This window comes from Macaca nemestrina, chromosome 14 (assembly GCF_043159975.1).
Source record: "Macaca nemestrina isolate mMacNem1 chromosome 14, mMacNem.hap1, whole genome shotgun sequence".
Taxonomy (NCBI): Eukaryota; Metazoa; Chordata; class Mammalia; order Primates; family Cercopithecidae; genus Macaca; species Macaca nemestrina.
This window is the reverse complement of record NC_092138.1, coordinates 346,368-370,672: the sequence shown is the minus strand read 5'-3', so window position 1 is coordinate 370,672 and position 24,305 is coordinate 346,368. Positions and strand designations below refer to the sequence as shown.

Sequence of the window (24,305 nt, the reverse complement as noted above, 5' to 3'; positions counted from 1 at the left end):
AATCATTTGTCTCATCCACTACATATAGATTTCTATATCTGTACTGCGGTCCTAGTCACTATAGTTCTAATATTTTTAAGAATTCTAATATTTACTTGATTCATTCTATTTCTCCTTTTGCCCTTCAACACTCAGTCATTGAGCTATTTTTTGGAATTGGCATAGAATACCTAAAGTCAATGAAAATGTGTGAATAAGAATGGCAGATAATGGAAAAATATATCAGTTGAGGTGAACTGCACTCAGCTGACCAAATAGTAGCCAAGACAAAGTGATTAACACTCTTTTTGGCATATACATAATCTTAAAGATGATTAATAACAGGATTCCACTAACATTTTTAATGAATAAAACATGTAAGAATAAAATGACTGCATTGGTGTTTCCTCTGAAACTGCGAAAGCCCCTGCAGGTCACCTAACTGACTTTGGGGTATGGTGGGGGCATCCCCAGTGGTCTATGAGCCACACTGAGAAACTCTGCTCTCAGTCTTCCAGCTTACCTTCGTTAGGCCTGTGTAAACACACAGCCAAAAGTTGTCACGATGTCCGATCCCACTGTCAGTTCAAACTGAACTCCATGCAGAAGCTATATCTATCTTCTCTCCTTGTTCCTTACCCTATGCTCAACTCCCAGCCACTCCTCTTCCCACCCCAGTCTATGCAAGCCTCTCCTCCACATCTCAAGTCAGGAAGCCTGTGATACTGACATTGAACTAGGGTTGAGTCCTACTGCTGTTCTTCCAAGGCAGTAATTCCCAACCTTGGCAACTCATTAAAGTCATCTGGGGAGCTTTAAAAAAATTTCAAAGTACTGCTGCCTAGAAGCTACCCCAGATCAATTTAATCAGAATCTCTGGGGTGGGATCCAAGTACTTGTATTTTTAAAAGGCTTCTCTGGTGTAGGCAGGATGAGGAGAACTACCTAAGATGACACTGACATAAGGCATCTCCCACAGCAGCTGCTCAAATTATTATGTCTACGGGGTCCACCCTTGTTCTGGGTTCATCATCTCTCATCAGGGCTACTGTGACAAGCTCCTTGTTGGATTCTCTGGACCCAGTGACATCTAGTGTTGCTGATCCCTTTCACATCCACTGTCATCACAGTTCTCAAATGCTCTTTGTTGTCTTTCCCTCTGGCTATGTCACTCCCTTCCTGCAACTCTCTTCCCAACTTGTCTGCACGCTGGAATCACCGGGGCCTTTAAAGCACCAATGTCTGGGCTGTAGCCCACACCAAATACATCACCACCTCCAGGGATGGGAATCAGGACGTGGTTAAAAAGCAGCGAGGACTGAGAATCAGTATTGTAGGAGTCACAGTATCTAGCATGACTGCCACATCTAGGTTAATTTAGCTACTACAGTTGAGCTTGTTCTGAGCTGACAGCCATTCTCAACCAGGAACTACTTTCTCTCTAGAGCTTACAGTCCACTGGCAAAGACAGACTTGAAAGACCAATCATCACAGCACAGTGATGTAACTGCTAACAGAAATACTAAGAATCTTCTGAGGAGACAGCAAGTAATGGCCGGTGAAGTTAGGGAAAGCTCTTCGGAGGAAATCATACTTGAATGAGGTCTGGAGGGAATCCAGCCCAAAGAATGAGGGGCAAAAGACATTTTCTTAGAAACATACATTTATTCTTTAAAATATTATCGATGCATACTGACACATAACGTTCCTATTTCATGTTTTTGATCAGTTAAGACAATGCTTCCCACTCTTTAAAATGCCATGATACAAAGAGAAAACACATCTGCATATTCCCTGATCAAACGAGGCTCCTAGTGGTGGAGGTAACCGGCGTGGGACTCTGGCTGAGGGCGTCTAGATCTCAGCCTACCGGTCACCCTTTGCCTACAGGGACGCTCCAACTTAGCACCCCTTTGGCTACCAGTAACAGAAAAGCCCATTCAAACTGGCCTAAGCGATGAAGGGTCTTTTTCGCTCACTGAATGAAAGGCACAGGGATGGGCGCCTCCAGGTATAGACTGTCAGAGCTCTGCTTCTCCGTCATTTTCTTGGTTGTGCCTTACTTGGCATTGGCGTCATCCCCAGGCTGGTACAAGCTCGCGGCCACATTGCTAGGTGTGAGCAAGTCAGGGGAGGAAGAGAGATGTCCTTCCTTTTATGTCTATGTCTCTCTGTGAAGAACGTTTTCTGAGAAGCCTGCGGAGAGTTACTCCTCATATTCCCGCAGCCAGAATCTTGTCAAATGTCCCTGCCTAACCGAATCCTTGGCAAGGAGAAATGGAACACCATGATCAACTTACATGATCCAGGATGAACTCACGGAAACGTGGACCAGATTCGCCTTCACAAAGACACACAGGGAGGGGTAACCAACCACACAAAACCGAGGCTTTTCCAGCAAGGGGCTGGTTGTTGGGTGGGCAACCAACAGCGTTCGCCTCGTATCAGAAAGAGGCTGTACAGCGTCGTAATTAGGGGCACCACTCTGGAGCCAGGCGGTGAGCTCCAGTTCCGCTCTACCACTGCCAGCTGAGTATACCGGCTTCCGATTTCTTCCCTCTGAAAAGGAAATGATACGAGTTCCTAGCGCAGGGGGTGCTGGGAAGATGAAATGAGGATTAAAGGTACACTGCTTAGAAGCGACTCAGGCATATGTGCACATCATGATACAGCTCAATGTTAGTGGTCATTTCTGTGGTGTCTGCCATGGGTTATAACAGCCCACAGGCAGGACCACCTCTGTGGGTGAGAGACGTTTCCTCTAATTAGCACTGAGCCAGTGCCACACTCAATCAGGCATTCAGTAAGTTCTATTTTTTTTTTTTTTTTTTTTTGCGTACTCATAATTTAATTTAAAATCTATGTCTTCTTGCTAATAAAAAATATGCTACCAACTAAAAAGTAACATTTTTACAATTAGAAATACTTCTAAAGCAGAGGTCCTCATCTCACAGGCTGGGACTGGTGGGAGCCAGGCTGCACAGCAGGAGGTGACCCTCAGCAAGCCAACGCTCCTGCCTGAGCTCTGCCTCCGGTCAGCTCAGCAGCGGCATTAGATGGTCTTTCTTCTTTAGATGGCGTCTCACTCCGTCGCCCAGGCTGGAGGGCAGTGGTGCGATCTTGGCTCGCTGTAACCTCCACCTCCCGGGTTCAAGCCATTCTCCTGCCTCAGCCTCCTGAGGAGCTGGGACTACAGGCTCGCGCCACCACGCCTGGCTAATTTTTGTATTTTTAGTAGAGACGGGGTTTCGCCGTGTTGGCCAGGCTGGTCTCGGACTCCTGACCTCAGGTGACCCTCCCACCTCGGCCTCCCAAAGTGTTGGGATTACAGGCGTGAGCCACTGCGCCCGGCCTGGCATTAGATTCTCATAGCAGCACAAACCCAGCTGTGAACTGTGCACGAGCGGGATCTAGGCTGCAAGCTCCTTATGTGACTCTAATGCCTGATGATCCAAAGTGGAACAGTTTCACCCCTAAACCATGCCCTCCTCCCCACCCCCGTGGAAAAACTGTCTCCACAAAACAGGTCTCCCAGGCCAAAGAGGTCGGAGACCACTGTTCTAAAGTACTTGAAGATATTACTGCAAAAAAAAAAAAAAAAAAAGAAAAGAAAAAAAGGTTACCAAGTAAATAACATTTAACAATTGGGAATACTTCAAAAAATCTGCTGCTCCCTGGAAAGTATATTAAGAAAAGTATTATAACAGTAATTACAATTTACAATGAGTGTCTATTAAGCCTTCACTAAGCGCTGGGACTGCTTTAAATGCCTTACACACACTCTCTCATTTAACCCTAAAGCCAAACTCTGGAGTCAGGATTAGCAGTAAAACACTTAAAACTAAACTTCAACGAAAATACAAGTTTATTTCTAAAGGACAACCTTTTCCAGAATTTCATGTTAAACAAATTTGAGCTACCCCTAATTCCTCGTCCTAAGACGCACTTTCTCACTTACTATTCCTGCCCCTGCCTGATTTTAGCATTTCTGAACTCAGGATGCATCTTAAAATGTTTACACTCGGCCGGGCGCGGCGGCTCACGCCTGTAATCCCATCACTTTGGGAGGCCGAGGCAGGTGGATCACCTGAGGTCAGGGGTTCGTGACCAGCGTGGGTAAAACTCATCTTTACTAAAAATACCCCAAAAATTAGCTGCGTGTGGTGGTGCACACCTGTAACCCCAGCTACCTGGGAGGCTGAGGCAGGAGAATCACTTGAACCCGGGAGGTGGAGGTTGCAGTGAGCCAAGATCACACCGTTGCACTCCAGCCTGGGCGACAAGAGTGAAACTTCATCTCAAAAAAAAATAATAATAAATAAAATACAATAAAATGTGGAGACGTAACTATAACAACGCTGCCCCCTCTTACCGGGGCTATTAGCTTGGCAGGGCATTCACAGGAGAGGACGTGAAGCAGTCACAGCCATCTCCGAGCCAAGCTCCATGTTTGTTTTTTTGGTTTCTTGGGTTGTTTTGGGTTTTTTTTTGAGACAGAGTCTCCCTCTGTCGCCCAGGCTGGGGTGTCGTGGCGTGATCTCGGCTCACTGCAACCTCTGCCTCCCGGGTTCAAGAGATTCTCCTGCTTCAGCCTCCCAAGTAGCTGGGACTACAGGCATGCGCCACCACGCCTGGCTAATTTTTTTTTTATTATTATAATTTTTTTTTGGCGGAGTCTTGCTCTGTCGCCCAGGCTGGAGTGCAGTGGCCGGATCTCGGCTCACTGTAAGCTCCACCTCCCGCGTTCACGCCATTCTCCTGCCTCAGCCTCCCAAGTAGCTGGGACTACAGGTGTCCGCCACCACGCCTGGCTAATTTTTTGTATTTTTAGTAGAGACAGGGTTTCACCATGTTAGCCAGGATGGTCTCGATCTCCTGACCTCATGATCCGCCCGCCTCGGCCTCCCAAAGTGCTGGGATTACAAGCATGAGCCAACGCGCCCAGCCTAACTTCTGTAGTTTTAGTAGAGACAGGGTTTCACCATATTAGCCAGGCTGCTCTTGACCTCCTGACTTTGTCACCCGCCCGCCTTGGCCTCCCAAAGTGCTGGGATTACAGGCGTGAGCCACCGTGCTGGCCCAAGCTCCATGTTTTACTCATTAACCAAGTATATGCTGGCGAGACCTTATCTTCCACAGAGGGCCTTACAATGGGATCGAATGAGTGACGGCAGTGTGACATTTCCCCCTGTGCTGGTAGCCAAGTAACTCCCGCTTTAGACTGTACAGATCACGTGAAATAGTGCGGACCTGAACATAAAGCCTAAGCGATATGTCCCCAATCCAGCAGGCGGTTTATCGCCAAGATTTCTCACTTTGCTTCAGTCCAAGGACCAAGTGAAGAACTAGAAATTCAAGAACACCATTTAAATCCTAGGTCTACCAGTTGATTTTCTGGGTGCTACGAGCAGTGACTGAAATGCCCTGGACTCTCCCCCTTCATCTGTTAAAAGATACCAGCAGTGCCTACAGAAGGTCTAAGGGTATTAAGAGTAACTAATGAGATTGTTTTGCTTCCAACATACCTCACATTTTCTCCCACTCATATCTGTTTCCTCCCTTACCGCACACGAAGGTCTGTCTCCCAACCCATTAATGATTCAACTTATTAAAGGAAATCAGCCGCTTGCCTGGCAGCTAACGTAGTTCCACTTCATTACTACTTGAATTAATTTCATTTTCTTCAGTCATCTATAAGAATCTATTCAACCTCGGAAAAGTACGTGTTAACAACATATTGACGGAATACAGAAGTAGAGCTCACCCGGCCCGGCAGCAGCCTCTGGGCCCAGGTTTTCCCGCCAGCCCAGCCCCACTGGAGCTCCTGCTGCCTCCATCCCACAGAAGATCCGGCTCCTCCCACACTCACTAGCCACCAGGCTCCCCTCTGCCACAGAACGAGATCCAAACTCCTTAGGTGGATGGAAGAGCCTCTCCACAATATCCATCCCCACCCACCTTTCCAGCTTCACATCTCATCATTTCCTCCTTGTAGCCTGCACTGCAGGCATGGCGGGAGGGTGGGGGTGTGTGGAGTGAGTGTGTGTGTGTGTGTGTGTGTGTACACAAAGGGAACCACCAAATCTCCCAACCTCCCTGCAGCCACCTCCACACGTGCCTCCCCGTCTTTGATAGTGGGTAAACCTGTGTGCTCATCAAAGACCCACTTTACTCCTATTCTACATCCCCACCCTTCCCACCACCTCAGTGAATATGGTCACTGCAATCATCCACTATCCTCTCCACTCTCATCAGCTTCATTCATTCATTCATTCATTCACTCATTCATTCAGAGACAGAGTCTTGCTCTGTCACCCAGGCTGGAGAGCAGCGGGGCCACCCCTGGCTCACTGCAGCCTCAACCTTCCAGGCTGACGCGATCCTCACACCTCGGCCTCCCGAGTAGCTGAGAACACATGTACACACCACCATGCCAAGCTAATTTTTTTAAATTTTTGTAAAGATGGAATCTCACTTTGTTTTCCAAGCTGATCTTGAACTTCTGGGTTCAAGCGATCCTCCCGCCTCGGCCTTGGAAAGTGCTGGGATTACAGGCGTGAGCTGCCGTGCCCAGTCAGCTGCTTTCTCTTTGCCCAGGTTATTCTCTTCAGCACACAAATGTGCTCTGATAGATGGTGCCCTTAAAACATCCTCAGTTGACTTCCCATCCTTCTCCAGCAACTTCCCTATTTCTTTAATCTTACAGTAGGACCCCCTGAAAGCACTGCCTGTATTTGATGTCTCAACTTTCTTGCCCTGCCCTCTCTCCTCAACTCACCCCAGTTAAGCTTCTTTTCCCAATATTCTATCACAATTGCCTTCTTCCAGGTCACCAGTGACCCCCACTGAACCAAATCCCACAGTCCACCCTCAGTCCTCATAACTTCCACTTCTCGGCAGCTGAGATTCCTGACGCCACAGCTCAGGCTGCACACCACTGGCCTTCTTTCCACCTCCCTCCAGGATGTGCCCCTCCAGTTTCATGACGTCAAATACCATCTGTATCCTGAAGGCTCTGCAAATTCAGATCTCTAGTCATGGGCTGCCTCTTGAACTCCAGCTATATTTCCACTCAGCATTTCAGACGCAAAACATTTTTTTTTTTAGATGGAGTCTCACTCTCATCGCCCAGGCAGGAGTGCGATGGCGCCATCTCAGCTCACTGCAATCTCCACCTCCCAGGTTCAGGTGACTCTCCTGCTTCAGTCTCCCCAGTAGCTGGGATTACAGGCACCCAACACCACACCTGACAAATTTTTGTATTTTTAATAGAGATGGAGTTTCACAATGTTGGCCTGGCTGGTCTCGAACTCCTGACCTCAGGTGACCCACCCCCCCCCCCCCGCACCCCACTTGGCCTCCCAAAGTGCTGAGATTACAGGCGTGAGCCACTGCACCCGGCCCAGACTCAATACATTTAAAATCAACCTTGATTTTCTCCTACAACCTTATTCTTCCCCTGCCCAGCCCTACCTCAACAAAATGCCACCAAATCTTGAAATTGTTCTTGACTCCTTTTTCTCTCACATCTTAGATACAATCCACTCCAAAATCCCAACAGCTCTTCAAAATATCCCAAATTTGAACACTTCTCACCGTTACCAATTCTAGTCCAAGCTACCATGATCTCACATGTAGATTTCTCTATTAGCTTTTTAACTTGTATGCCTGCTCTTCCCTGCCCCTTTCCTTTCCTGTTCCCCCAAATCAGGTATCTAACCAGCATGATCTTTTCAAGGCACACCTCAAATCATGTTACTTCCTACTTAAAACCTTCAAATGGCTCCCCACAAATTGCTCAGAATAAAAACCCTGTAACACCCCATGGAATTGGGTCCTCAGCAACTTCTCCAGTTTTACTTCCTACCACTTTTTCCCTCGTTCATTCAACACCAGCAGTCTGGTCTTCCTGCAGTTGTCCCAGCTTGCAAAGTGCTTCCCACCTGGGGGCTCTGCCCCACCTGATTCTGTGTCTTGTCTGTGCTGGCACACCACATTCTCCGAAAGTCCACCTGAATAGCCCACAGAAAGCAGCAGAGTTCCTTATTCCCAAGTTTCCTTTCTCTGCTTTATTTTTCTTCATAGTGTTTTCATTACCTGAGAACATATTAAATATTCATATGCCTGCCTATTTGTCTCCCCTAGCAGAACTCAAGTTCCATATGCAATGGGCTTTGTTCTGAGCACCTGGAATAGTACTTGCACATAGTAGGTGTTCAATAAATATTTGTTAATTGATTGAATGAATAATTAAATTCTTGGACTTCTTCATCTTTTTTTTATGAAATGGTCACTTTTCTATTTCCACAAGGCACTCACTGACTGCCTCAGGTAACTTGTATCCTGGCCTCAGAGGCTCCATACCATCCCACCTGAACCCCACTCCCACAGACAGCCCACATCCAGCCTGCTCCAGCCTCACAGCGGCCCTAGGAACAGACCCATCTGCCCCCTGAGACTAGGAGTTCTTCCAAGGCACAGATTCTGGCTTTGTCTTGTACCCCAGTGCCAAGAGTTTCTGGCACAAAGTGGCTATTCAATATGTGTCTGTGGATTTAAATAATATGCCAGCATGGGAAGGAGAGGACAGGAAAGGTTGGTCAGTGGGTACACAGCTACAGTTAGACTGGAAGAATAAGTTCTGGGTTCCATTACACAGTAGGGTGACTACAGCAAATAACAACGTAGTATATATTTCAAGATTAACTTAAAGAGAAGATTTTGAATGTTGTCCCCACAAAGAAACGACAAATGCTTAAAGTGATGGGCATGGTAATTACTCCGATTTGACCATTATACTATGTATACATGCACTGAAACATCACATTATATCCTATAAATATGTACAATATTATGTGTCAATTATAAATTTCTTTTCAGTGCTGGAGAGGATGTGGAGAAACAGGAACACTTTTACACTGTTGATGGGACTGTAAACTAGTTCAGCCATTGTGGAAGACTGTGGCGATTCCTCAAGGATCTAGAACTAGAATGGTATTCCTCAAATACTATTCCTCAAATACCAGTCATCCCATTACTGGGTATATACCCAAAGGATTATAAATCATGCTGCTATAAAGACACACGCACACGTATTTATTGCAGCACTATTCACAATAGCAAAGACTTGGAACCAACCCAAATGTCCATCAGTGACAGACTGGATTAAGAAAACGTGGCACATATACACCATGGAATACTATGCAGCCATAAAAAAGGGTGAGTTCATGTCCTTTGTAGGGACATGGATGAAACTGGAAACCATCATTCTCAGCAAACTATCGCAAGATCAGAAAACCAAACACCGCATGTTCTCACTCATAAGTGGGAATTGAACAATGAGAACACTGGACACAGGAAGGGGAACATCACACACTGGGGCCTGTCGTGGGGTGGGGGGAGGGTGGAGGGATAGCATTAGGAGATATACCTAATGTAAATGACGAGTTAATGGGTGCAGCACACCAACATGTGACATTTATACATATGTAACAAACCTGCACACTGTGCACATGTACCCTAGAACTTAAAGTATAATTAAAAAGAAAAATAAATAAATAAATAGATTTCGTTTCAAAGTAATTGGATTTTTTGCCTCCCCTCTTTTTTTCTTAGAAGGGAACAGGGGGCTTCTCAAAAATTAAAACTACTAGTTAGTGACCAGCCTGGCCAACATGGTGAAACCCCATCTTTACTAAAAACAGAAAAATTAGCTGGGCATGGTGGTGAGTGCCTGTAATCCCAGCTACTCAGGAGGCTGAAGAATAAGAATCAGTTGAACCTGGGAGGTGGAGCTTGCAGTGAGCCGAGATCGCATCACTGTGCTCCAGCCTGGGCGACACAGGGAGACTCCGCCTCAAAAAACAAAATGAAACTAATAAATATCCTCCTTCAAGAAAATAAATGATATGCCAGGCATGACTGAGCAACTCCATGGAGAAAAATAAATAGCCCAGATATAGTCAGATGAAGGAATAACTTTACCTAAATTTAACAACAAAAGATAGCAATATCTTTAAATAACTTACCAACAAAAAGATAGCAATAACTTAAAAAATAACACCAAGGCATATATAAGATGATGGGAAAGTATATTTGAGGGAAACCAAAAGTCAAGTGCAAATACTACAGTTTGGATTATGAGAGAAAAAGCAATGCAACAGTACAGTCTTTTCCTTTCTGAACAGTAATGGGGTATTCGAGAGTCATAATCATTAGAGCAATATTACATGAGATAAAAAGCAAGTTGGGTTAAATTGAGTGAGTCTAATATCCACTAAAAACTTGGTTTCAAAGGCTCATGGGCATTCTATGTCTGATCCCCAACCTGCCCAGGAGGCTGAGGAAGCCATATGGTAATCACAGCAAACTGACTGCTCATCCTCTGGTTGAGCCTCTTCTAGATGCCAGACACCGTACCCAGCACTGAGGACATGATAAGACACAGTAGACCTGAGGTCCTTGAGAACCAAGTCTCAGAGACACTGACACAGACCCAACAAAATAGAGTACAAAAAGGTCAATAAGCGCACACAGACTCTACTAGGATTGGAGGCTGGAATTAACTCACTCTAGGTGATCAAAGGCCACAGAGGACGACATTCCTGAAGTGGATTCAAGGATGAGTAGAAGCTTGCCAGGCAGCAGGAAAGCGGGGTGGGGAAACAGGAAGGGGAGGCTAAGTAGGAGGAACAAGATGTGAAAAGCGCAGAGGCCTGAGAAACCCTGGAGCACGGAGGAATCAGGACAGGAGAGAGACCAGCGTTTCTGCGAGTGAAGTGCACCAGAGACACCGGCATGGGGAGGCAGGGAAGGGCCTGTGTGTCATGCTAAGGTGACATGAAACCAATTCTAGTTGCTTTTCACCAGGTTAATCAGGTCTGCATTACGGAAGGAAGATTCCGACAGTAGTACAGAGAATGAACTGGAGGGAACAGGGCCAGAGGTAGGGACCCCAAGGTCCCTCAAAGGAAGCCTGAGATGACGGAGGTTCTATGCAGAAAGCATCTGCAGCGAGGAGGAGAGGACCGACTTCAGGAAGACGTGGAGGAAGAGGACACAGTGCCTGCTGCCTGACTGACAGAGTGAGCGGGAGGTTAGCAAGAGTTCACGCTAACACGGACGTTTGTGTCTTCAGTTACTCAACAGATGGCAGTGCCACTCATAAGACAGAAGGGAAGAAAGGTGACGGCAACTGAAAGACAAGGCTGCATGAATGCCTGCTCAGCGCGGCCCAGGTGTGGCCAGTGGTCGCCCTTACACTCCCGGTGTTTTCTGGAGCTTCCAGGGCGGGCCTGAGGAGAACACAGGACCAAGTGCCCTGGCCTCAGACCTCCCTGAGAGACCGAGTGTCACAGGGTGGGGGTACCACTTCCTTGATGATGTGCCCCCCACACTGGTGTACCATGAAAAGGCCACATCCAGGCCGGGCGCGGTGGCTCAAGCCTGTACTCCCAGCACTTTGGGAGGCCGAGGCGGGCGGATCACGAGGTCAGGAGATGGAGACCATCCTGGCTAACACGGTGAAACCCCGTTTCTACTAAAAATTCAAAAAATTAGCCGGGCATAGTGGCGGGCGCCTGTGGTCCCAGCTACTCGGGAGGCTGAGGCAGGAGAATGGCGTGAACCCGGGAGGCGGAGCTTGCAGTGAGCGGAGATCCGGCCACTGCACTCCAGCCTGGGCCACAGAGCGAGACTCCGTCTCAAAAAAAAAGAGCGAAAAGAAAAAGCCACATCAAATAAAGCAGAGGCAACCCTACCTGATGACAGAAACAGCGAAAATCCATAGCCCTTGGCACCCCACTCCCCAGGCTCTAAACAACATACACTTACTGGCATACAAGTAAGTTTTGGGGACAAGCATGGACATTTTGAAGATGTCAACGTTTTCTTATCACCTACATTTGTTTCTTCTTAAGCGTTACAACTATGCATTGGATAAGAACGTGTCATCAATGATGGGCCACATATGTGACTGTGGTCCCATAAGCTTATAATACTGTATTTTTACTGTACTTTTACTATGTTTAGATACACAGTTACCACTGTGTGATATTGCCTACAGTAGTCAGAGCAGCCACATGCTGTACAGGTGTGTAGCGCACCATTTAGCGCAGGTGCGTAGGAGGCTGTACCAGCTAGGTCTGCGTAAATGCACTCTGTGACATCCGCACAATGACAACATCACATAACGCTTTCTCAGCATGCATCCCCATAATTTAGCGACACATTACTGTATTTCTTCCACACAAAATAAATATTCCACTTACAGTTTGAAAATATTTCTCAATTCTATTCAGTTTTGGTGAATAAAAATGGGTAAGTTTTTACTCCTGCTGCTTGGCCCTGGAAATGGACACAGTTGTGGAGAGTGTGTGACGGAGAGGAGTAATAAAAGCCTCAGTTTTCTTGCCATGAGACCAAAAAAAGGAGGCTCGGAGAACGAGAAAGTACGAGGCAGACTGCAGAGAGGGAGGGTCCATGACCCCATAAAGACGTCTATAAACTCCTGAGCTCATCCCCAAGCTACAATGTGGAGATCCGACCCCAAGCAGAGCAGTATTCCAGACACTACAGGACAGACCACACCCGGGTCCCAGACTGGCAACTGGGTGGTGCACACATGGGACAGGTGCCAACAACAATGCCAAGTCTTTAAAAACAGAACAGACGCTGAAACTAAACTTCCGGAAAGCTATTCGGCACTGGTAGCCCAGCCCTAAAACGCACTGATCATTTGCTGAAAACAACAAAAACGTTGTCTTTGGTTTTAAATAATACCCAGAGTCTCATAATATTCAAAATGCCCAGGATACGATCCAAAACTACTTGGCATATGAATAATCAAGAAAATCTTGACTCATGTGAGAAAAGACAGTCAACAAATGACTGTGGAATGACAGAGATATTGAAATTATCTGACAAAGACTTCAAAGTAGTTATAAAAATGTTCAAGGAAGTAATGGTTAACTCTATTGATATAAATTAAAACACAGAAGATCTCAGCAAATAAATAGAAGATATAATGCAGAAACAAATTAAAAACTTAAACCTGAAAAATACAATAACCAAGACTTTTTAAAACACCTCATGCGATAGGCTCAATAGCAGATTGGAAGTAGCAGACTTCTTCTAATCTGCACCAGGGACCAGTTTTGAGGAAGACAATTTTTCCACAGACCTGGGGGATGTGGGGGGAGACGGTTTTGGGATGAAATGGTTCCATCTCAGATCATCAGGCATTAGCTTCTCATAAGGAGCGTGCAACCTAGATTGCTCGCGTGCACAGTTCACCACAGGGTTTGAGCTCCTGTGAGAATCTAACGCCGCCACTCATCTGACAGGAGGTGCAGCTCGGGCCATAACGCTCACTTCTGGCCGCTCACTTCCCGTGGTGCAGCCAGATTCCTAACAGGCCACAGACCAATACTGGGCCACAGCATGGGGGTTGGAAACCTCTGGACTAAAGAGTCAGTGAACTTGAAGATAAAGCAATAAAATCCAATCTGAAAAACAGAAAATATTTTTGAAGAAAAATGCTCAAAGCCCCAGGGATCTGTGAACCGATACTAAAAGGTCTAACATTTGTGTCGTTAAGAGTCCCAGAGACAGAGAAAGGCTGTAGCACAGAAGAAAATGTTTGAAGACATAGGGTCAAAAACCCCACAAAATTGGCAAAATACATAAACTTACACACCCGAGATGATGGGCAAAGCTTAAACGATAAACTCAAACAAGTCAATTCCAAGACAAATCATAATCAAATACTAAGAACTGAAGACAAAGTAAAAATGCTTGAAAACAGTCACAGAAATCCTTCTATCACTTATAAGGAAGAATAATTTGAATGACGGTGGATTTCAAAATAAAAACCTTGGAGGCCAGGGGAAGAAACATAGCATTTTTATTTTTTATTTTTATTAATTTTTATTGAGATGGTAAAATAAAGATATTCTGAAATGAATGTAAATTGAGAGAATTTCTTGTCAACAAATCTTGCTCTAAAATAATTTCTAAAGAAAGCTCTTCAAATAAAAGGAAAATGAAACCACAAGGAAACCTGAAACATCAGAAACGAAGAAAGAACAGAAATGGTAAACATCTGGGTAAGCAGAGTATCTTTCTGTTGTTCAGTTGTTTAAAATGTGTTTGACAACTGAAAGCAAACACAGGATTCTCTGATGAGGTCTTCAGTCTTTGCAGACGTAACACGTAAAACACTGTAACACACAAGGAAAGGGGAAGGAGATTCGTGGATAGACAACTCCGTCCAATAACAGCAGAATGGACATTCCTTCTTATAAACTTAGTTTTGGTTTTCTTTTGTTTGTCGTTTTCTTTTTTTGTAAGACGGACTCTCGCTCTGTCCCCAGGCTGGAGTAAGTGGCGCGATCCCGGCTCACTGCAACCTCCACCTCCCAGGTTCAAGCAATTCTCCTGCCTCAGCCTCCTGAGCAGCTGGGACTACAGGTGCCGCCACCACGCCCAGTTAATTTTTGTATTTTTAGTAGAGACAGGGTTTCACCATGTTGACCAGGCTGGTCTCGAACTCATGACCTCAAGTGATCCTCCCACCTAGGCCTCCCGAAGTGCTGGGATTACAGGCGTGAGACACCGTACGCGGCTTCTTGTTTTCTTTTTGTTTGTTTTTCACAGACAGGGTCTTGCTCTGTCACCCAAGCTGGAGTGCAGCGGCACAACCATAGCTCATTGCAGCCTTGAACTCCTAGGCTCAAGTGATCCTCCCACCTCAGCCTCCTAAGTAGCTGGGACCACAGGCATGTGTCACCACGCCCAGCTAATTTTTAAAAATTTTTGTAGAGACAGGCTCTTGCTTTGTTGCCCTGGCTGGTCTCAAACTCCTGGCTTCAAGCAATCCTCCTGCCTTGACCTCCCAAAATGTTGGGATTAGAGGTGTGAGCCACTGTGCCAAGCTAGGAATAGATATTCTTTTAAAGTACACATGGAACATTCACCAAGATACACCATATCCTGAGACAAAAATCTTAATTTAGAAAAAGAAAATAATTTAAATCACAAAAAAGTATCCTTTGATATAAGTGAATTAACTAAAAATCAATAATAGAAAGGTAAGAGGAGCATCTCCCAACAACTGCAGCTCAAACAACATACATCTAAACAGTCCATGGATCAAAGAGAAAGTCCCAAAGAAAATTAGAAGACATCAAAATGAATAAAAATGGAAACATAATATATCAAAATGTGCGGAGCGGCCAGGCACATTGGCTCATGCCTGTAATCCCAGCACTTTGGGAGGCCGAGGTGGGAGGATCACCTGAGGTAGGAGTTCAAGACCAGCCTGGCTAACAGGGTGAAACCCCATCTGTACTAAAAATACAAAAAAATTAGCCAGGCGTGGTGGCACACGCCTGTAGTCCCAGCTACTCAGGAGGCTGAGGCAGGAGAATTGCTTGAACGCAGGAGGCGCAGGTTGCAGTGAGCTGAGATCGCACCACTGCAATCCAGCCTGGGCAACTGAGTGAGACTCCATCTCACAAAAATAAATAAGTAAGTAAATAAATAAATAACGTGTGGAGCACAGCCAAAGCAGTGCTTAAGGGAGATTTATGCCATTAAATGCTTGTTAGAATAGAAGAAAGGTCTCAAATCAATAAGCTAAGTTGCTACCTTAAGAAACTGGAAAAAGAAGGGCAAAATAAATTTCAAAGCAAGTAGAAGGAGGAAATAATAAAAATAAGATCAGGAATCTATTAAACTGTAAGCAAGAAAAACAACCGAGAAGAATCAACGAAACCAAAAGATGACTCTTTGAAAAGATCAATAAAAGTGACAAACCTCTAGCCAGATGGACAAAGAAAAAGAACAACTTACCAACATCAGGAATGAAATCATCACTAAAAAGGATGAAAACATTAAAAAAAAATGGTGAATATGATGAACAACTCTCTACAGATAAATTCAAAAAAAAATTGTATGAATAGTATAAACTTCCAAAACTCTCCCACGATGAAAGAGATAGCATAAATAGTCCTAGAAATTTAATGAAATTACATTTGTAGTTAAAAACCTTCTGAAAAGGAAATCTTTAGGCCCAGGTTTCACATGTGAATTCTATCAAACATTTAAAGAAGAAATAATACCAACTCTACATAATCTCTTCCAGAAAACATTGTCTTCTAGAAGGGAATACCTCCCAACTCAGTTTGTAAGGCCAGAATTACCTTTATATTAAGACCAGTCAAGAGTACAAGAAAAGAATACTGCAGGCCAATATCCCTCATGAACACAGATGCAAAAACACTCAACAAAATATTAGCAAATTGCATCCAACAATATATAAAAAGAATAATACACCAGAACCAAATGTGATTTTATCATGACAATGGAAAGGTGGTTCAATATCTGAAAATCAACCACTGTAATCCAACATATTGACAACCTAAAAAAGAAAAATCATAGATCCTGTCAATTAATACAGAAAAAGCATCTGACAAAACTCAACTCCAATTCATGATAAAATTTCTCAGTGAATTAGGAGTAGAAGAGAGTATCCTCAACCTGGAAAGGCCATTTATGAAAACCTACAGCTCACATCATACTTAATGGTGACAGATCAAACACTTTCTCTATAAGATGAAGAATAAGAGGTCAGACCACATGGCTCATGCCTATAATCCCAGCACTTTGAGAGGCCAACACAGGAAGACGGCTTAAGCCCAGGAGTTCAAGATCAGCTTGGACAACATAGCAAGGCACCGATTCTACAAAAAATCTAAAAGGTTAGCCAGGTGCGGTGGTGTGCTTACAGCGCCAGCTACTTGAGAAGCTGAGGTGGGAGGATCAATTGGGCCCAGGAGGTCTGACACTGTAGGGAGTCATCATTGCACCACTGCACTCCAGCCTGAGCGACAGAGTGAGACCCTGTCTCAAAAAAAAAAAAAAAGATCAGGAATAAGAAAAGGATGTCCAATCTTACCACTCCTGTCCACATCACATTGTAAGTCCTAAGAGTGCAATAAAGCAGGAAAAAATAAAAAGTTATATAGATTAGAAAGAAATAAAACTGTCCCTATTCACTGACTCATAGAATAAACGAGAAATAAAATGACTGGATACAAATCACCCACAAAATGAATCATATTGCTATATACTAGTTATGAAAACAAAACTAAAATATAAAAAGAAAACCACTTATAGGCCCGGTGTGGTGGCTCATACCTGTAATCCCAGCACTTTGGGAGGCCGAGATGGGCAGATCACAAGGTCAAGAGATCAAGACCATCCTGGCCAACATGGTGAAACCCCATCTCTAGTAAGAATACAAAAATTAGCTGAGCGTAGTGGCGCATGCCTGTAGTCCCACCTATTTGGGAGGCTGGGCAGGAGAATAGCTTGAACCCAGAAGGCAGAAGTTGCAGTGAGCCAAGATCGTGCTACTGCACTCCAGCCTGGCACAGAATGAGACTCTGTCTCAAAAAAAAAAAAAAAAAAAAAAAAAAGAATAGCACTTATAGTGATTACTTATAGTAATTCAAAAACAAAAGTGAAATACTTAGGTATCAATCTAATAAAATACAGGACCCCTATGTTGTAAATTACAAAACACTGATGAGAAAAACAATAGAACATCTAAACAAATGGAGAAACATGTTTGTGGATCAAAAGATTCAAAGTAAGAACCATCATCTGGAAGAGACACTGGAAATAACCACGGTCAAGATGTCAACTCTTTCCAAATTTATCTCAAGATTTAATGCAAATCTGAACCAAACACCAGCATAATTTTTTGGGTAGATATAGAGAAGTGAATTCTAAAGTTTATATGAAAAGGCAAAAGACCCAGATCAAAACAATTTTTAAAAGAACAATAAAGTTGGAGGAATCAAATTAGCCAATATTAAGATTTACTAGAAAGGTTCAGTGATCAAATCAGATGTGTTATTGTGGAAGAGAGAGACAGAAATCAATGGAAGAGATGAAAACATACACAAATAGACTCACACGAACATGGTCACTCATTTTTTATAAAGATGCAAAGGCAATTCAACGGAGAAAGAATAGTGTTTCAACAAATGATGTTAAAACATTATTGGGTTTTTTGGCCGGGCGCAGTGGCTCACACCTGTAATCCCAGCACTTTGGGAGGCCGAGGCGGGCGGATTACGAGGTCAGGAGACCGAGACCATCTTGGCTAACACAGTGAAACCCATACTAAAAATACAAAAAATTAGCCGGGCATGGTGGCGGGTACCTGTAGTCCCAGCTACTTGGGAGGCTGAGGCAGGAGAATGGCGTGAACCCAGGAGGCAGGGCAAGCAGTGAGCCGAGATTGTGCCACCGCGCTCCAGCCTGGGTGACAGAGCGAGACTCCGTCTCAAAACAAAAAAAAAATTATTGGGTTTTCTAGATATACGATCATGTCATCAGCAAACAGTGACAGTTTGATTTCCTCTTTACTGATCTGGATGACCTTTATTTCTTTCTCTTGTCTGACTGCTATGGCCAGAACTTCCAGTACTATGCTGAATAGAAGTGGTGAGAGTGGGCATCCTTGTCTTGTTCCAGTTCTGAGAGAGAAAGCTTTCAACTCTTCCTCATTCAGTATTATGTTGGCTGTGGGTCTGCCATAGATGGCTTTTATTACATTGGGGTATGTCCCTTGTATTCCAATTTTGCTGAGTGTTTTAATGACAAACGAATGCTGGATTTTGTGAAATGCTTGCTCTGCATCAATTGAGACGATCATGTGATTTTTGTTTTTAATTCTGTTTATGTAGCGTATCACACTTATTGACTTGCGTATGTTAAACCATCCCTGCATTACTGGTATGAAACCCGCTTGATCATGGTGGATTATCTTTCTGATATGCTGCTGGATTCAGTTAGCCAGTATTCTGTTAAGGATTTTTGCATCTATGTTCATCAGGGATATTGATCTGTAGTTTTTTGTTTTTTGTTATGGCCTTTCCTGGTTTTGGTATTAGGGTGATACTGGCTTCATAGAATCATTTAGGGAGGATTCCCTCTTTCTATATATTGTGGAATAGTGTCACTAGGATTGGTACCAATTCTTCTTTGAAGTCTGATAGAGTTTGGCTGTGAATCCGTCCGATCCTGGACTTTTTTTGTTGGTAATTTTTTTATTACCATTTCAATCTCACTGCTTGTTATTGGTCTGTTCAGAGTTTCTAATTCTTCCTGATTTAAGCTAGGAGAGTTGTATATTCCTAGGAATTTATCCATCTCCTCTGTTTTCTAGTTTATGTACGTTAAGGTTTTCATAGTAGCGTTGAATGATCTTTTGTATTTCTGTGATGTTGGTTGTAACATCTCCCATTTCATTTCTAATTGAGCCCATTTGGATCTTCTCTCTTCTTTTCTTGGTTAATCTTACTAATGGTCTATCAATTTTATTTATCTTTTCAAAGAACCAGCCTTTTGTTTCATTTAAAATTCATAAAAAATTAAAAAAAATAATTAGACATGCATAGGCAAAAAAAAAAAAAAAAAATGAACCTTGAACTAATCCTAGTATCATACAAAATATTTATCTCAAAATGACATCAGATCTAAATACAAAGCATAAAACTGTAACATTTTTGTAAAATCATAGTAGAAAATCTCTGTGATCTGGAGTTAGGCAAAGAATTCCTACCCTAACACCAAAACCACAATCTATGAAATAAAAGATTGATAAATTGTACTTCATCAAAACTGAAATTACTGGCTCTACAAGAGATACTGTTAAAGGAATGAAAAGGCAAGCTAAACGCTGGGAGAAAATATTTGCAAATCATACATCTGATTCTATCTAAAATACGTAATGGAACTCTCAAAACTCAATAGCAAGAAAACAATCCAATTAATAATGGGCATAAATGATCTGAACAGATATGATGCCAAAGAAAATAAGCATATGAAGATATGTTCAATATCATTAACTATTAGGGAAATACAATGAGAAACTACAATAAGATACCCCTAAAAACCTAACAGAATGAGTAAAATTTTAAAAACTAATAATACCAAGTGCTAGCCAGGATGCAGAGCAAGGAAAACTCTTGCTCACTGCTGATAGGAATGCAATATTATAAAGCCAATTTGCTAGGAAATTTCTTAAATATATACATACCATGTGATCCAGCAATCCCTCTCCTCGATGTTTACTCTAGAGAAGTAAAAATTTACGTTCACACAAAGCCTGTACTATGAATGTTTATAGGAGCTCTATGTATGTCCTAAGTTACATGGCAATTACGTTTTCCTTGGAAAAGGTGCATGTGCTTGTACACACACACACACACACACACACACACACACACACAAGCAGGAAAAAAAAAACAAATTCAGGCAATCTCATCAAGGTCCTTTCTTCTGTAGATGAGCATCCCTACCTATACCACTGCATCTCAGACCTCAAGACCCCTTGCTTAGGGACTGACTACTGATTTGGGTTAGGGGCCTGGGGAGGTTAGGGATAGAACAAAGACAAAAACAAAGAGCAGTAGAAGAATCCAGAAAACCCACTGAAACATCAATCAGTTGATCAAAGGAGCCTTTGAGCCATGGTCTGGAAGAGACACTGGGAACAGCCATGATAAAGAAATACCTTGGCCCTACTGCACTCCCTCCACTCACCCACTCCTTGGACTTTTGCATAGATACCACTTCAACTGAAGCAAAAAGAAAAACAGTTCAAGCATTTGCCTATAAACTGTTAAAGTCTTTGCTCTGGTCTGGTTTAAACAGAAAGAGATGGAGCAAGATTTCAACATAAACAGGAGTCTCAATGCATTTCTCGACAGGCCTTGCTGCCTGTACTAATGTAAGTCAGTGGGACTTGCAGGAAACCAATCTGAAACAATGAGAGCAAGTTCAACTTCTTTTAAAGGAGAAAAAAACAGAGGTTATTATTTGATGGTTGAAAATTTTCTGTATCCCTTTCCATCCATCACTGGATTCTCACCAGTGTCCTCGCTGTTTCTAGTGATATGCAGAATAAAAGAAAATACTGGCCAAGGTTAGGAAGACACAGAGCGGGAGAATCACAGGTCGGACAACAGATGAGCCAAAGCAAAACCTTGACCACATCAATCTTTTACTGCAGAGTCAAAGTACTCATTGTTTTGGGGAAAAAATTACTCCTGTACATCCTGCGGGGGGCTCTCCTAGCTAGACTCTTGTCCAACCAACCTATTCTGCCCACTTACGCACAACAAAATGCAGTAATGGGGGGAAGGGAAAGTTACTCCAAAACTATACCCTGAAAAGATTGTCCTTTCCTCCTATGAAATAACTTAGCATTTCTGCTGAAAAGCAAACGACCACACATATGTGGATCTACTTCTACACTCTACACTCCCTATCCTTTTACCATGCCTCTTCCTTTCTCAGGTACCCATAAGGACTATTCAATGTCTGTCAGATGAAATATAAATTTCCCATTCTGACATTTGCATTACTTCAATCTAACAACAGAGTTTGTCTCCGTCAAAAAACTACTTTAGTATATAGCTCTAAAAGATAGACTCTTTTTTATTTTATTTTATGTATGTATTTATTTAGAGACAGAGTCTCGCTCTGTTGCCCAGGCTGAAGTGCACGGGTGCAATCTCTGTTCACTGCAGCCTCTGCCTCCCGGGTTCAAGCGATTCTCCTGCTCAGCCTCCCGAGTAGCTGGGACCACAGGTGCACGTCACCACAACGGGATCATCTTCTGATTTTTAGTAGAGACAGGGTTTCGCAATGTTGCCCACGATGATATCGAACTACTGGCCTCAAGCGATTCACCTGCCTCAGACTCCCAGAGTGCTGGGATTACAGGTATGAGCCACCAGGCCCAGCCTAAAGACTCTTTTTCAAACAAAACCACAATACCCTTCTTATACCTTAAATAATGGAATAATTCCTTAATATCATTAACTATCCAGTCAGTGTTCAACTTCTTGATAAGCTCATAAATGTTTGTTTATATTTGGTTCACCCAAATTGGGATCTAAATAAGGCCCATACACTGTAACTGGTTGATATTTCTCTAAGTTTCTTTGAAGTTCTCCTGATATCTCTCTCTTTTCCTTGCAATGCATCTTTTGAAGAAACCAGGTTATCTTACAGAGCCTAAGATTGCCTGGATTTTGCTCACTGTACTCCTGTGGTGTCATTTAATTTGTTCCTCTGTACTTCCTGTAAATTGGTAAGCAGATATTCCTGATTGCCTATCAGATATTTCTATCCTCTGTATTCCTGTAGTGTCATTTAATTTGTTTCTCTGCCCTCTTTATTTCCTGGAAGCTGGTAATCAGATCTCGGGGCTTGATCAGATTCAGGTTGGTGTAACTCGGGCAACCTGGGCAAGAGTATTTCAACAGCGGTGTTACGTACTGCCATCAGGAGGCACAAAACGATCACTGCCTAGATCCATTAATTATCTGGGAGTTGCAAAAAATAATTCTGTCATTCTACCATTACTTCTTAATTTATTAACTAAATTCCATAAAGAGAAACTCGCCTTCTCAATGATTTGATTATGCTGAGATGCTGTATATAGGAAAAACAAAATAAATGCCTGAATTTCTTTATTTACCAGTTTTCAAAATAATGAGTTAATTCCCTGGTATCCTTAAAAGGTGGCCAATGACATGAGTTTATTTTTATTATTACGAACTCACGGATTTGATGCATTTCAAACCATTGCGGTTATTTTATTGATGCTCAAATTGTCCCAGTAGAAACTTCAATTTGGTTCCTGAGTCCCTTCATTGTGGCTCTAATAATCTTCAATAGCTTCTTCGCTTTCTGGTATAAGAAACTCCAGGCACGGCCAGGCGCGGCGGCTCATGCCTGTAATCCCAGCACTTTGGAAGGCTGAGGCGGGTGGATCACCTGAGGTCAGGAGTTCCAAGACCAGCCTGGCCAACACAGTGAAACCGTGTCTCTACTAAAAATACAGTAGAGTGGGCGTGGTGGTGCACACCTATAATCCCAGCTACTTGGGAGGCTGAGGCAAAAGAATCACTTGAACCTAGGAGGCAGAGGTTGCCGTGAGCTGAGATCATGCCATTGCACTCCAGCCTGGGCGACAGAGCGAGACTTCGTCTCAAATAAATAAATAAATAATAACTGGTGCTGAGAGAACTGGCTACCCATATGCAGAAAACTGAAACTGGACCCCCTTCCTTATATCTTATTTAAACAATAACATAAGATGGGTTAAAGACTTAAATATAAAACCCAAAACTATAAAAATCCTAGAAGAAAATCTAGGCAACACCATTCGGGGCACAGGCACAGGCAAAGATTTCATGACAAAAATGCCAGAAGCAATTGCAACAAAAGCAAAAACTGATATATGGGATCTAATTAAACTAAGGAGCCTCTGTACAGAAAAATAAACTACCAACAGAGTAAACAGATGACTTACAGAATGGGAAAAATATTTTGCAATCTATCCATCTGACAAAGGTCTAATATCCAGAATCTACAAGGAACTTAAACAAATTTACAAGAAAAAACAAACAACCCCATTAAAAAGTGGGCAAAGGACATGAACAGACACTTCTCAAGAGAGGACATCTGTGCGGCCAACAAACATGAAAAAAAGCTCAACATCACTGGTCATTAGAGAAATGCAAATCAAAACCACAACCAGGCACCATCTCACACCAGTCAAAACGGTAATTATTAAAAAGTCAAGACACAACAGATGCTGGTGAGGTTGCAAAGAAAAAAAGAACGCTTTTACACTTGGTGAGAGTGTAAATTAGTTCACCCACTGTCAAAGACAATGTGGCCATTCCTCAAAGATCTAGAAGCAGAAATACCATTTGACCCAAATAGGATGTAAGCAATACCATTGCAGGGTATATACTCAAAGGAATATAAATTATTCTGTTATAAAGATACATGCATGTGTATGTTCACTGCAGCACTATTCACAATAGCAAAGATATGGATTCAACCCAGATGTCCATCAAACATAAGCTGCATAAAAAAGTGTGGTATATATATACATCATGGAATACTATGCAGCCATAAAATCAAACAAGATCATATCCTTTGCAGGGACATGGATGCAGCTGGAAACCATTATCATCAGCAAACCAAAACAGGAACAGAAAACCAAACACCACATGTTCTCACTTATAAGTGAAAGCAGAACAATGAGAACACACGGACACATGCGGGGAAACCACACACACTGGAGTCTGTCAGGGGGAGGGAGAGCATCAGGGAGAATAGTTAATGCATGCTGGGCTTAATACCTAGGTGATGGGTTGATCTGTGCAGCAAACCACCACAGCACACGTTTACCCGTGTAACAAACCTGCACATCCTGCACATGTATC

At 43.2% G+C, this 24,305-nt stretch overlaps 1 protein-coding gene and 1 long non-coding RNA gene across 27 annotated transcripts in view; both read right to left on the bottom strand.

Moving 5' to 3' along the window:
* AOPE (aminopeptidase O (putative)) overlaps positions 1-24,305 on the bottom strand; it is a 386,190-nt gene that overhangs the window by 258,460 nt on the left and 103,425 nt on the right. The window lies entirely within an intron of this gene.
* The window catches only part of LOC139358257 (uncharacterized), a 72,884-nt gene that overhangs the window by 20,523 nt on the left and 28,056 nt on the right, over positions 1-24,305 (bottom strand). For both annotated transcript variants that reach the window (XR_011612961.1, XR_011612962.1), the window contains exon 3: positions 1-24,305. This exon is cut by the window's left edge. This is a non-coding gene — a long non-coding RNA (uncharacterized lncRNA).